General features: G+C 43.8%; 1 protein-coding gene across 3 annotated transcripts in view; it reads right to left on the reverse strand.

Annotated features, from left to right (window-relative positions):
• Nucleotides 1-14,564, reverse strand: part of SLC16A3 (solute carrier family 16 member 3) — a 140,938-nt gene that overhangs the window by 15,467 nt on the left and 110,907 nt on the right. The window lies entirely within an intron of this gene.

The following is a 14,564-nucleotide window of genomic DNA, read 5'->3' on the forward strand; positions in this document are numbered from 1 at the left end:
TTTGTCCAGCAAGGATTGTGATAGGGCAGTGTGCCAGTGCAGGGATACTCTCAGGGAGTAGGGAGGCGGGCCTTCCGGCTAGAGGGTGACTCCGTGCGCGTACCCGCGTGCACGCCGCGGGCGCCCGTGGTTGGTGCATTTAGAGTTGAGAGCCGGCGCGAGCGTGTACGGTCGAGCAGCGGGGGTCTGCGGCGGAGATGCGTGCGTGCGCTGTGTGCGTGAGCTGGTCCCGGCGATGGCGCCGTGACTGATGGCCTGCGCAGGAAGAGAAGAAGCCCCAGTCGTGGAGGGAGGTAAGCGGGGAGTGCGCCGGAGGCGGCGTGACTCCCCGATCCTCACAGTAAGGTAGTAGAATTAGAGCAGGATGTCATTTCTCTCCAGAAGGAATTGGAGAGACTGGAAACGTGGGCAGGTAAATGGCAGATGAGGTTTAATACAGATACATGTAAGGTTATGCATTTGGGAAGCAAGAATAAACAGGTGAATTAGAAATTAAATGGGGATAAATTGGGGGAATCCTTGATGGAGAAGGATTTAGGAGTGCTTGTAGACAGCAGGCTTAGCAATAGTGCCCAATGTCATGCAGTAGCTGCAAAGGCAAACAAGATCTTATCTTGCATCAAACGGGCAATGGATGGAAGGGAAGTAAACATAATTATGCCCCTTTACAAAGCATTAGTAAGATCACACCTTGAATATGGAGTACAATTTTGAGCACCAATCCTTAAAAAAGACATTATGGGACTTCCGGTGGGCGGGCCTTGGCAATGGCCGCATGTTAGACGCTCTGCCCAAAGCCCCCTGCATAATACCCCAAAAAACACAACATCCACCCCAAAACACCAAGAGGGCAGGAGGGGAACAAGAAATAAAAAGAACAGAGCGATTCACCGGGAGTCGGATCGGGCAGGCTGCCAGGAAAACAGAGGACCGGAGAGCGACCAGAGGCAAGCCGCGCCGGCACAGGGGTAAGGAACCAGCTGCAGGAGGAAGCAGGCTGCCGAGGACAACCCGAACGCAGAGCCAGCGAGGTCTGAGGTCTGGGAGCGGAGGGACGCAGAAGGCAGCACGCACACAGAGAAGCAGGCGCTCACAGGCACAGACACGCTGTACACCCCCCTACCCCCCCCCTTCCCCCTCCCAGACACAAGAGAAACCAGAGGAGAGGACGTGTCTGTCCTGAAACGCCACGTTTTTTGCCTATACCTGCTCTGATGCTTTGAATGCAAAAGGCAACTTAACATCCTGAGGACCCGTGTGCCTACCAGCAGCCAAGAGGAAGGTGTGTGACTCCAGGAGAAGACCTTCTACAGAGTTAAGCCCCGAGAGGTATTTGCTCACACAGGCCTGTGTGAGTATTTGTAGTACTTATCCTACTCTATCATCTCTGACTCTCAGCCACTATTATTTATAGTGCTCCATACCCACCTGTATACTGTGGCTGTATTTCTGATCTGCGCTCCCCTCGTTTCTCTATTTTTGTTTTCTATTTTGGGAGAAAAGGATATCTCCTAAGAAGGGTGTTTGAGCAGCAGACGGGGGATCCCTGGGTGCGTATTTCCACGAAGAAGGAGACACAGGGGGTTCCCTTAATTGGTAATATAATTTTACATTTCTATTCACTTTATTAAAGGTGATTAGTTTAATCTATAGAGAGCGCCCGGTTACCCTTTGTGCGCAAACTACCCTCACAGCCGCCAGATGCTCTACCGCAGCAGCCTGTAAGCAGACAAAAGCCCCAGCAAGAGGCACAGTTGTCAAAAGGATCAACGCAGGTATGACTATGGAGAGGCTCACAGCAATGCGCCATAAAAAACTACCGCAGTTACTCGGATTTGTGGCTTGCGTCGGGGGCCCCGGGGCCGGCCTAGGTCCTTGTCGCAGGGGCGCCCTCTCCCCCCCCCCCCTTCCCTCCCCTCTTCTCCCTTTCCCCCCCTCCTCCCTGTCTGTTTGTCTCACCCCCCGCCCCCCCTCCTCCTTTCTCTATCCCCTTCTTAGGCCGAGTCCATAGATGGACAGGCCGCGCTGAGCCGTGCGGACGCTCCGCGCTGAGCCCCTGCATCCTCAATGAGGATGCCTTGAGAGGGGGCTCACGCGAGCGTCCGCAGACGTGCGGAGGCGCTGGAGTTTTCAGCCGAGCGCCAAGCTGTTTTTCAGCGCGCTGTCGGCTGAAAACATCCAATCAGCGCGGAGCTGCGTCTATGTCACGGCGCCATGACATCAGCGCCGTGACGTCGACGTCAGTGCGTCGCGGGCAATTGGCCCAGCGACGTCACTGCCCCGCCTCCCTCAGTCTCCCCCCGCCTCCGATCGCGCCCGCTGGCTCGCCTGCATGGGCATGAAATCGCCCAGATTTCAGCAGGCGAGCGTCAGCGCGGCTCCAAACTCCTCACCCCTCTATGGCCCGGGCCTTAGGATGCAACCCTTGGTGACAGGGGAGGAAAGAAAAAATGTTTATTGGAAACTATCTGTACCAATTCCAGTCATGTTCTCATGACAACCCTGTATCTTTGTTTGTATACTTCCAATAAAAAAAAGATTGAAATAAAAAAAAACAAGTACCAGCAGCAAAAAGATCAATAAGCAAAAAGACAAAGAAACAAACAAACAAAAACAAAAAGCTGAGGCCCCAGAGCCACAATCGCCAGATAGATCTGAAAGTGTTAATACACCACCGATACCCCAAGAACAGGAAAGGACTTGGGCGTAGGCCATAGCCAGAGAGGTGCTGAAGCTGATCTCCCCTCTCCTTGAGGAAAAAATATCCGATCTTAAAAATGTTATACAGGAGACGCTGGCACAGCTGGGCTCGCACGGGCAGAGACTGGAAGAATTGGAGAGCAGAACCATGGTTTGTGAGACAGAATTACCGCAGCTGCAAAGCAAGCTAGAGGCACAATCTAAAACCATAGTATCTATACAGGAAAAACTGGATGACCTAGAAAATAGACGCCGTAGAAACAACCTGCGCATAATAGGGATTCCAGGAACTGTGAGGGGAACAGGTCTGACCCAGATGCTATCTAAATGGCTGCCGCAGGCGCTGGAAATGCCAGGCCCAGCAGAAGATCTGAAGATAGAGAGACCTCACAGACTAGGACCAGAAAGAGACCAAGACAAAGCCAGACCGAGATCGGTCATCGTGACAGGCGTTCCAAACATACAAGACAGATAGTACAGAACAAAATAAGAAGCAGTATTTAGAAACCAAAGAGCTGTACGAGGCACTGCTGACTGAAAGAGCACAAACCCAACTTATGTATCAAAAAAATAGCTATTTTAGATGGGGCAATAAACCTGGAAAATTGCTGGCCAATCTAACAAAAGAAACCAAAATCACTAATCAAATAGTGTCCATTAGCACTAAGGAGGGTGGCAGAACAACAAACGCCAAAGAAATTTGTGCAACATTCCTAAATTACTATAAAAAAACTCTACACAACAATCCCAGATGAAAAAGAATTAGGAGGAAAAGTTATACAAGAAGCAAACCTTCCTCAGATCTCCCAAGCAAATAGAGAGGCCCTCGATAAACCTATAACAACCCAAGAAGTACAGGAAACTATCAACACACTTAAAAACAACAAATCACCAGGACCAGATGGCCTCAGCGCAGAATACTACAAATGATTAAACCTCGAAATAGCAATACCACTAACTAACATATACAACCATATAAGGGAGGAAAAACAAATGCCGCAAAATTTTAATCTAGCGAAAATAATTGTCATCCCCAAACCAGGCAGAAATCTGGAACAAGCATCAACATACAGGCCCATCTCCCTGTTAAACCAAATTCTATCAAAAATGTACACAAACCGCCTAAAAAATATACTCTCCAATATTATATCTCCAGAGCAAACAGGTTTTGTCCCCGGGAGACAGTCAGTTACGAGTATAAGATTGGCTGTGGCTGCGGTGGTGGCAGCAGGACAGTCCAAAGGCAACAACAAAATCATTTTAAATCTCGACGTTGAAAAGGCATTTGACAAAATGACATGGGCACACATTACTAGGACTCTCCAGGCACAAAACTTTGGGGAGAATTTTACAACATTAATCCAAACTATATACAACTCACCCAAAGCCTATATCACAGCTAATGCACTGAACTCTGAACTTTCCACATTACAACGGGGAACAAGGCAGGGCTGTCCCCTATCCCCAATGTTATTTGATATAGCTCTAGACCCCCTAATTCGACACCTAAAACAGATGAAGGAATTCAAGGGCATTCAAATAGGTGACAAAGAACTAAAAAAATGGCAGCATTTGTGGACGATATGCTCCTTTTCATTTCAAACCCTCAAAAGGCAATACCCGCTATTATAGAAGCAATACAAATGTATGGCAAAGTCTCGGGTTCAACCATCAACTATGAAAAATCAGAGGCATTAGCTCTAGACTGCAATCAAAAGATAGAATGGAAGGGCCCCTTCCCATATTAATGGGCAAAAAAACACATCGAATTTCAGATATGCGGAGGAGACTGGATAAACCACACAAACTACTTCACAATATATGAAATTGACCAACAAATGTGCCCAGATATAAACTTGGCATATATGTTACACATGCCTTCTCAGGAGGTCCCAAGGCCATAAAAGAGAACCCATTATTATTCAGCACATATAAAGCGTGGTATAGAGCCAGGAAAACACTCTCGTTACAAAGGAACAAGTCGCTATTTCTACCGTTCACTAAGAATCTGAAGTTTCAGGAAGGGAAGGCGAATTACCCTTTTGAGGCCTCGGAAAAGAAGGGAATCCTTGGCATAGGGCAGCTCCTGCACAAACTAAATCACACAATTTACTCATTCCAGGAACTGAAAGATAAATACGCTACCTAACACACAATTCTTCGCATATTTACCGGCCAGGCATTACGCATTGATATCGCTAAACGATTTATCAACAGCAGATAGAGATGTCAATGTTCCAAATTGACAAACGGGGTTCATTTTATAGTAAGTAGTTTATTGTACAGTATCATCATACTCATTCAAAAGTCTACAAGACTCTCTCTGCCAGGGAGTGTCCAGGCAGCAACCTTTATACATTTTTGGTTCCTTTGTCTAAAACTGTTACTAGGCAGATTATACTATCCACTCCTTAATTCTTAAATCAATCATCTTACAGCTCATTAAACCTTGTTAAAACTGGCCTCAAACAGCTATGAATAGGTTTCAGGTACCAACTCTCACTAGGAATGTGGGCGTTACTTTAGGCACAGTCGTAAATCAACTTAGGAGCGAAATCTCTCATTTACACCAGACACATTCTTACTCACAAAATGGATACTAGACATAACTGACTTTACAAAATGGAAACTGAACGTCACTTTCAATCCTTCTCCAGAGACCCCCACCAGTCCATTTCAATAATATCTTCATTTCAATAATATTATTTCGTCAGAGACAATCAACTTGACGCTCTCTTCCAAAGGGCAAAATATGGGAAAATCTCAATATCAAATTTTTTATCAATGTCTGAAGAAAACACTACATTTTGATAACAACACACCAGGAATTGGAACTTGATTAACAGACTGCCCAAATCTAAGTATGGAGACTATCATGAGACAGTTTGGGAAATCGTTGAAAATCATCCCATCCACAGTATACCAAGAAATGCACTACATTTTACATAAGACATATACTACGCCCAAATTCAGATACAAAGCAAAGTTATCTCTGGACAGTAAATGTACAAAGTGTGCAGCCCCAGAGGCAGATCTTATGCACTGTCTATGGAACTGCCCAGTGGTCCAAGAGTTCTGGTCACGAATTGGCTCAGTACTGCAAAGATTCTCTGAATACAACAATCCATATAGATCCCGAATATGCGATTTTTAATATTATAAACCTAAACGTTGAAGAAGCAGCAGGGGACCAAACTGACAACAGCAAACTCAAACAAATTATAGCTATGGCCGCAAGGAAAACAATCTTACAACAATGGATACATAACACTCCCCCATCTCTGCAGCTGTGGAGAGAAAAAATGTTTGGTATATTCACATTAGACTGGGTAGAAGACACGACGGACAAAGAAAAAAAAAGCGGAACGATTCTTCCAAATCTGGGAAAGCTTCATTGCCGCACAGTCAGACGAGACAAAGACAAAAATCCAAGAAAACTTTAAACACACAAAATGGTATGCAACACGCACACACACGCACAACATGGTATGCAACACGCACACTAACTAGGAATCCCCCAATAAGATTCTGGACACTACACCATTTAAAAAACAAAAAACCCCAGAGAGCTGGGGTGTAGAAAGGTACCTAACAGGACCACTGACGATACCATAAGACTAGTGAAATAAATACTTTAGGATATCAGACAGAGGTGTATGGGTTGAACAGGAGAGGCGAAGAGAGTATAAACATACTGTAGGATTGAAGAGTCCTTATATGAACGACTTGGTTAGTCTGTCAGAGGTCCAAAACAGACGAAGCAAAGCCTGGGGTATACTATCAAGAGGGAAGAAGCTGAAGGTAAAATGATATAACGGATTGACAGAGTACAGTTAAATGTTTACAAGTTGAGTTGAAGGTTCAAGTGTTACTATATTAAAAATAAAAAGGAAATAATGCAAAACGAATATTGTATGGAACATAAAGAGATACCTGTATAAGAATCTGCTACATTATGCATGTTAAAAATATACCGTATGTACAAGTCTGCAGAATTTCCAATAAAAACATTTTACAAAAAAAAAAAAAAAAGAAGACATTCTGGAACTAGAGAGAGTGCAGAGAAGAGCCACCAAATTAATAAAGGGGATGGACAATCTAACTTATGAGGAGAGGCTAGCTAAATTAGATTTATTTACATTAGAAAAGAGGCGTCTAAGAGGGGATATGATAACTATATACAAATATATTCGGGGACAGTACAAGGAGCTTTCAAAAGAACTATTCATCCCACGGGCAGGACAAAGGACTCAGGACCATCCCTTAAGGTTGGAGGAAAGGAGATTTCACCAGCAACAAAGGAAAGGGTTCTTTACAGTAAGGGCTCTTTACAGTAAGGGCAGTTACAGTGTGGAATTCATTACCCATGGAGACTGTGATGGCAGATACAATAGATTTGTTAAAAAAAAAGGTTGGACATCTTTTTAGAAAGGAAAGGTATACAGGGATATACCAAATAAATAATCATGGGAAGGATGTTGATCCAGGGATTAATTCGATTGCCAATTCTTGGAGTCAGGAAGGAATTTATTTTTCCCCTTATGAGATAGCATTGGATGATATGACTCTGGGTTTTTTTGTTTGCCTTCCACTGGATCAATAAGTAAGTATAGATATAGGATAAAGTATCTGTTGTCTAAATGTAGCATAGGTTGAACTTGATGGACGTACGTCTTTTTTCAACCTCATCTACTATGTAACTATGTAAAATCTGTTCCTTTAATGTTCTCTTCTATATATATATATATATGCTTGATAAAGAACCGGGAGGTCCGAAACGTCGCTCCATTTTTCTTGTATTTACCCCTGATGCTTTTTAGATGTATTAAACCTTTTTATCTTTGACATCTATGAGTGAGTGCTGCGGATTTCTTTGATTCCCGTTCTATCTATCTATCTATCTATCTATCTATCTATCTATCTATCTATCTATCTATCTATCTATCTATCTATCTGTCTCTATATCCCCAGGACATTCTGGACTTGATTATACTTACTGATTTTGGCAAAACAAGGGTGCTATACTAACAAATTCTCTCTGGCTTCTTGCTATTACAATCTTTACCATTGGCCTTTCATCCCACCTATATGTGTTACCATCATATACCATAGAGCAGAGGTGGGCAACCTATTTTTCAATGTAGCCACAGGTGTGGCAGACAGGGTGCTGACAGGGGTGATAGTCTCAGGTGGGTTAAACTTACCAAGGTCAGTGTGTGACTCCGCAGGGGTGATGGTGAGACTGTGTGGCAGTATGTGTGTGTGTGTCTGTGTGTCACAGTGGAGTAGGTGTGTCTGTGATGTCAGCGTACCTCTTGGCCAATGAGAGTCGTGGGGGAGGCGGATCATGGGCGGGCGGACCGAGGGACCAATGTGTGTGTGTGTCACAGTGGAGTAGGTGTGTCCATGATGTCAGCTTACCTCTTGGCCAATGAGAGTCGTGGGGGAGGCGGATCATGGGGGCGGGCGGACCGAGGGACCAATGAGAATCCCCACATCTACTAACAATCAAATACTTTTCATTTTTATATATATAGATATTCAGCATGTAGAGTCCTTCAGGCAATGTAACCATGTCTTATGCAGTATTGTGCTAATTATATGCGATGCCAGTGCATTTGGTTCCCATGGTCAACTGTTTATGTAGAGGTATTTCATATGTGACACATGTGGTTATTTTTCAGGCTTATTGCTGTTTGCTATATGTTTAGATGACCGCCGGTCCTGAGTTAATTGGGTACATTGTGCCTGTTTTTTACTATCTCTTACCCTGTATCTGCATATTTAGTCCGTATTTACTCAGGGCCGTCTTAACGTATGGGCACGCTGGGCAGTTGCCCGGGGGCCCCACAGCATAGGGGGGCCCCACGCGCCCGGCCCATGCGTGCCCACCAATGCTCTCCCCCCCGCCCGGCACCCCGGCTCCGCTCGCTCTCCCCCCGCCCGGCTCCCCGGCTCGCTCTTAGGGTTGCCAGGTGTCCGGTATTTGGTTCCCCTGTCCAGACATAGGATAGAGCAGGGCTGCTGCTGCTAGGGGGCTGGGCAGCTTCTGATTGGTTGCTGCTGTGTAATTCAGCCAATCGGGAGGTGGCAGGCGCCGGGGGGGTGGGGCCAAAGAGCGGAGGAAAAGCATGCAGCAGAGAGGTGAGGCTGTGTCTGTGTGTCTCCTTCCCTCCGCCCGGCACCATGGCTCCACTCGCTCTCCCCCCGCCCGGCACCCCGGCTCCACTCGCTCTCCCCCCGCCCGGCACCCCGGCTCCGCTCGCTCTCCCCCCGCCCGGCACCCCGGCTCCGCTCGCTCTCCCCCCGCCCGGCACCCCGGCTCCACTCGCTCTCCCTCCGCCCGGCACCATGGCTCCACTCGCTCTCCCCCCGCCCGGCACCCCGGCTCCACTCGCTCTCCCTCCGCCCGGCACCCCGGCTCCACTCGCTCTCCCTCCGCCCGGCACCCCGGCTCCACTCGCTCTCCCTCCGCCCGGCACCCCGGCTCCGCTCGCTCTCCCCCCGCCCGGCACCCCGGCTCCGCTCGCTCTCCCCCCGCCCGGCACCCCGGCTCCGCTCGCTCTCCCCCCGCCCGGCACCCCGGCTCCACTCGCTCTCCCCCCGCCCGGCACCCCGGCTCCACTCGCTCTCCCTCCGCCCGGCACCCCGGCTCACATCACATCTGCTCGCAGCCTAGCAGTGCAGCACTTCCGGTGCCTGCTGCTGGTAGTGAGCGCGTGGGAGGCTGGGAGCGGCAGTGTAGGCCGGGCCCCGTGCACTGCCTTGCCCGGGGGGCCCTAAGTGTATGTGTCTTATGTAGATGTGTTCTAATTAAAAAAAATTGATAAACTTTACTACATATTTGCTTTATTCTTTGAAATATCTGTGTGTTTTCTCTGGGTTCTTTTCTCTTTGTGTATTTATATTATTTTTCCCTTGGCACTGCCAAACCTGGGTATTTTTTACAGGTATATTTTGGCTTTAGATAGCATTTATTTCATACTGTAGTGTTGATTGCGGTGTCTGCTTTCTGTGTTATATATGTGTGTATGTATATATACAGTGTTCGACAAACCTATACATTTGCTCGCCCCGGGCGAGTGGATTTAACATCGTGGCGAGCTCCTATTGGCCCAAGCAGCACACGTTTGGTACTAGGTGGCGAGTAGATTTTTTTGTTCAGCGAGTAGATTTTTTGGTGATTTATCGACCACTGTGTATGTATATATATATATATATATATATATATATATATATATATATATATATATATATATATATATATATATATATATATATATATATATTATATATATATATGTGTTGCATAATAAATTAGTTCTTCAGTATAAGGTGATACCTATCGCAACTGGACTAACACGGCTATTTTCTGCTATATATATATATATATATATATATATATATATATATATATATATATCTTAAATACACACGTTTATTTTTCTTTACCTTATTTATGTTATATGCGTCTTAAAAAACTATTTGACTTACAAGGAAAATAAACTTGGACCTTTAAAAATTATATTTTTAACCCCCTCCCTCCCCCTCATTTTCCCTTGTTTTGTTGTGTCCATTATTATTTAGTTGTAGGGTTATTGTGGGATGTCAAGCAGGACCCCAACAATATGGCTATTCGTTGCATATGGATCTGTGTGTCCGGACGGTTGGTGTCTGGGTTTTGCTCTATGACATCCTTGACGCTCCTATTTTATCTTCTGTTTTCCAATTAAAAATTGCCAATAAAAAATAAGTTGAAAAAAAAAAAAAAAAAAAACGATTTGACTAATTATTCACTTTCATCAATACCACCATGACCAGAAATGATCTTTCTGTTACATTTGTTTATATGTCCCTATCGTGTCATATTTAATCTTTATATCAATACTTTCATTCTTGGCATTGTATCGTAAGATGTTCTTGTCATTAATAATGCATGCTGTTTTTCTCTCTCACATCCTCTGTAATCACCACATTTGTGTTGCAATAAAAAGGAGATTATTCAGTTGTTTTTCTAATGTCAGTGTCTTTCTGAACTGGGGGATAAACATTAAATGAAAATCACAAGAAGTATCCACGTGTGCACGGACCAGATGTAAGTTATCTACAGTGGTTTTGTGTCCTAATGGATCAATGAGTTCTGGGTTAATATTAACCAGATTCGTACAGAACCGTGTATTTATTTAACCATGACAATGTACTACTTATTTAAGGCATTTGACATCATGTATAATTGAAATGAAGAATAAATTGATTTAATGTAAATAGTTGAGCTATTTGCTCATTTGCTTGTTACATAGTTACATACATGATATCCAGTTCTGGTTTCTTCCAGTGTTCATATTTTGGTTTTGTGTTTTTGTTTTTTTGGTTTTCCTGGAGGCAGAACAACTGTGTGTGTGTGTGTGTGTGTGTGTGTGTGTGTGTGTGTGTGTGTGTGTGTGTGTGTGTGTGTGTGTGTGTGTGTGTGTGTGTGTGTGTGTGTGTGTGTGTGTGTATGTATATATATATATATATATATATATATATATATATATATATATAATATATTTACCAGGCCAAAGTCCATCAAAAAGAGACAGCATACTGTGTAGTATAATCCAAACGTCTTGTATTAGAACAAAAAATACACCGCATCCAACATTTCGATCCCACAGAGAGACCTTCCTCAGGGCCCTGAGGAAGGTCTCTCTGTGGGACCGAAACGTGGGCTGCGGTGTATTTTTTGTTCTAATACAAGACGTTTGGATTATACTACACAGTGTGCTGTCTCTTTTTTCTGGACTTTGGCCTGGTAAATATGTTCTATTGAATACGTATGGGATGAGCATCTGTTTTTGACCTTACACCTGTGTGCTGACTGGCTTTGTGAGGAATATAAATATATATATATAGTTCTTCAGTATTAGGTGATACCTTTTTTATTTGGACTAACGATTTATGTCATAGGACAAGCTTTTGAGAGTTTCCCTCTCTTCCTCAGGTCAGCAATACAGATATACAAAGGTTTCTACAACTTAGACAGGGATTGTAAATATATATTATATTCTCTATAAGGGCACATAAGAGCCTGTATTTCTCCAAGCTCCTGTACAAACCAATCTTTCATCTTTGTGTATTTTTTGTACACCTCACTGAAAGTTATTCAGCATACAAGTTACTAAATGCCATTATTACCCTTTCCTGGAGCTGATCCTGGTTCTGGTCCGCAGAGCGCTGGATGGTTCTGGGGCTAGGGTGACATTTAAACTTCTGAAGAAATAATTTCTCACACATGCACCAGAAATAACCCAGGACCAATAATGCCAACAGCTGTACTATTTTGGGATATTGCACTTTAAGTTGGAAGGTTGCCCGACTCTTCCTATCACTCCACTGTGTTTGGCTCTGTGTGTGTGTGTGTGTGTGTGTGTGTGTGTGTGTGTGTGTGTGTATGTGCACTGTATGTATATATGTGTATATATATATATATATATATATATATATATATATATATATATATATATATAGTAATAGCCGTGTTAGTCCAGTTGCTAATATATATATATATATATATATATATATATATATATATATATATATATATAGTGCAGAATAAATGAGTTCTTCAGTATTAGGTGATACCTTTTTTATTGGACTAACAATTTATGTCATAGGACAAGCTTTCGACAGTTCTCCTCTTTTCTTCAGGTCAGCAATACTGATATACACAGGATTCAATGGCTAAAAGTGTAGAGAGAAAAAAACAAAACAAAAAAATAACAGATATGGACAGTAGATAAGGTAGGGTGTTAAAAGTGTTTGACGCCAGGGGACGGTGACAAGGAAAGGTGGGGAGGGGGAGGGATGCTAGTTGGGAGAGAAAGTGTGGATATTGAATCCTTTGTATATCAGTATTGCTGACCTGAAGAAGAGAGGAGAACTCTCGAAAGCTTGTCCTATGACATAAATTGTTAGTTCAATAAAAAAGGTATCACCTAATACCGAAGAACTAATTTATTCTGCACTATCGCAACTGGACTAACACGGCTATTTTCTGCTTTATATATATATATATATTACACCTATATTACAAATATATATATATACTTGACCTTTCTATAATCTCTATATGTAAAACAGCAGCAATACACTTTTTTTTTGTAAATAGGTCGGATCTCAAATAATTGTACTTGGAGGCAACAAGGTGAAGACAGAGGCCTCCCAATGTGAGACGGGTAATAGCAACCCTATGAGCTGGTAACAGATGTGTCTTCCATTGCAGCCTGTGGACACACTTACATTAGCTGCTAAATGACCATCTGTTGTACGGGGGGAGGAGACTCAGGACAAGCAGGACAAAGGGCTACAGGACGACCCCAATGCTGCCCAGTGTTTGTGGGTCAAACATGTGTTGTGAGATGGAATGACATTTGTTTTTAAGCAGGAGTGTGATGCCAGAGAAGTTTTACTGATTGTGGTGTTGTTGGTCTAGGAGAAGGAGTGGCTCAGTGAGTAAAGCCACTGACTGGCACTGAGTTTGAAGGGGAGCCTGGTTCAATTCCCAGTGTCGGCTCCTTGTGACCTTGGGCAAGTCACTTTATCTTCCTGTGCCTCAGGCACCAAAAACATAGATTGTAAGCTCCACGGGGCAGGGACCTGTGCCTGCAAAATGTCTCTGTAAAGCGCTGTGTAAAACTAGCAGCGCTATACAAGGACATGCTATTATTATTATTATTACACAACCTGGCCATCTATCAGATACACTATTTCTAATTACATGGGTTACACCAACAAACGTACAGTAGTGTAGGAGTGACATGTTATGGTTAAACAGAGTGCAAGCTCTCCGGATCAGGCAGATATTTTACAAATGAAGCAAGTTCTATATATACAGGAATTACACTCCAGTAACTCTGCCACCCTACTTATGTGTGTCTATTCGGTACCACCCTCTTTTTGTGACATTTTATGGGTTGTGAGGTTAACAAACTCTGAGAAAATCTTTACTGAATTCGTCTTCAAGAACCAAAATTTACACAAACAAAAAAGTGACCAGATCCAGAGAACTCCAACATTACACTTATATTATATTGGACTTAAGAAACACATCACACACATATACTGTATCACACACAGACACACACACACACCCACACACACACACACACACACACACACACACTGCATCACTCACATAGTGTATCACTTACACACACAAATACTGTCACTCACATAGTGTATCACTTACACACACAAATACTGTATCACACACGCACACCCATACATACTGTATCACACACACTGCATCACTCACACACACACACTGCATCACTCACATAGTGTATCACTTACACACACTGTATCAGTCACAAACTGTATCACTTACACACACACACACACACACACACTGCATCACTCACATACTGTATCACTTACACACACACTGCATCACTCACATAGTGTATCACTTACACACACAAATACTGTACACACACGCACACCCATACATACTGTATCACACGCAGACACAAACATTGTATACATACTGTGCTAGTGACACACAATCCGAACCTACTCAATAACTATAATCACTCTGGCTACACACAGACACACAGCCATACACACAGCCATACACACAGACACACAGCCACACACACACACACACAGACACACAGCCATACACACATAATCAGCATGGAATTCATAGGACAGCTCCGGCCACACGCCCATGTTCACTGACAGCAGACAGTACACACTATATATATACCCCCCATGTTTTCCTATATATAACCCCTGTACCTTCCTTACGGTGTGTGTGTGTGTATATATATATACATATATATATCTCCTCTACCTCTATATATATACATATGACTGTTACT

This window comes from Ascaphus truei, chromosome 22 (assembly GCF_040206685.1).
Source record: "Ascaphus truei isolate aAscTru1 chromosome 22, aAscTru1.hap1, whole genome shotgun sequence".
Lineage (NCBI taxonomy): Eukaryota > Metazoa > Chordata > Amphibia > Anura > Ascaphidae > Ascaphus > Ascaphus truei.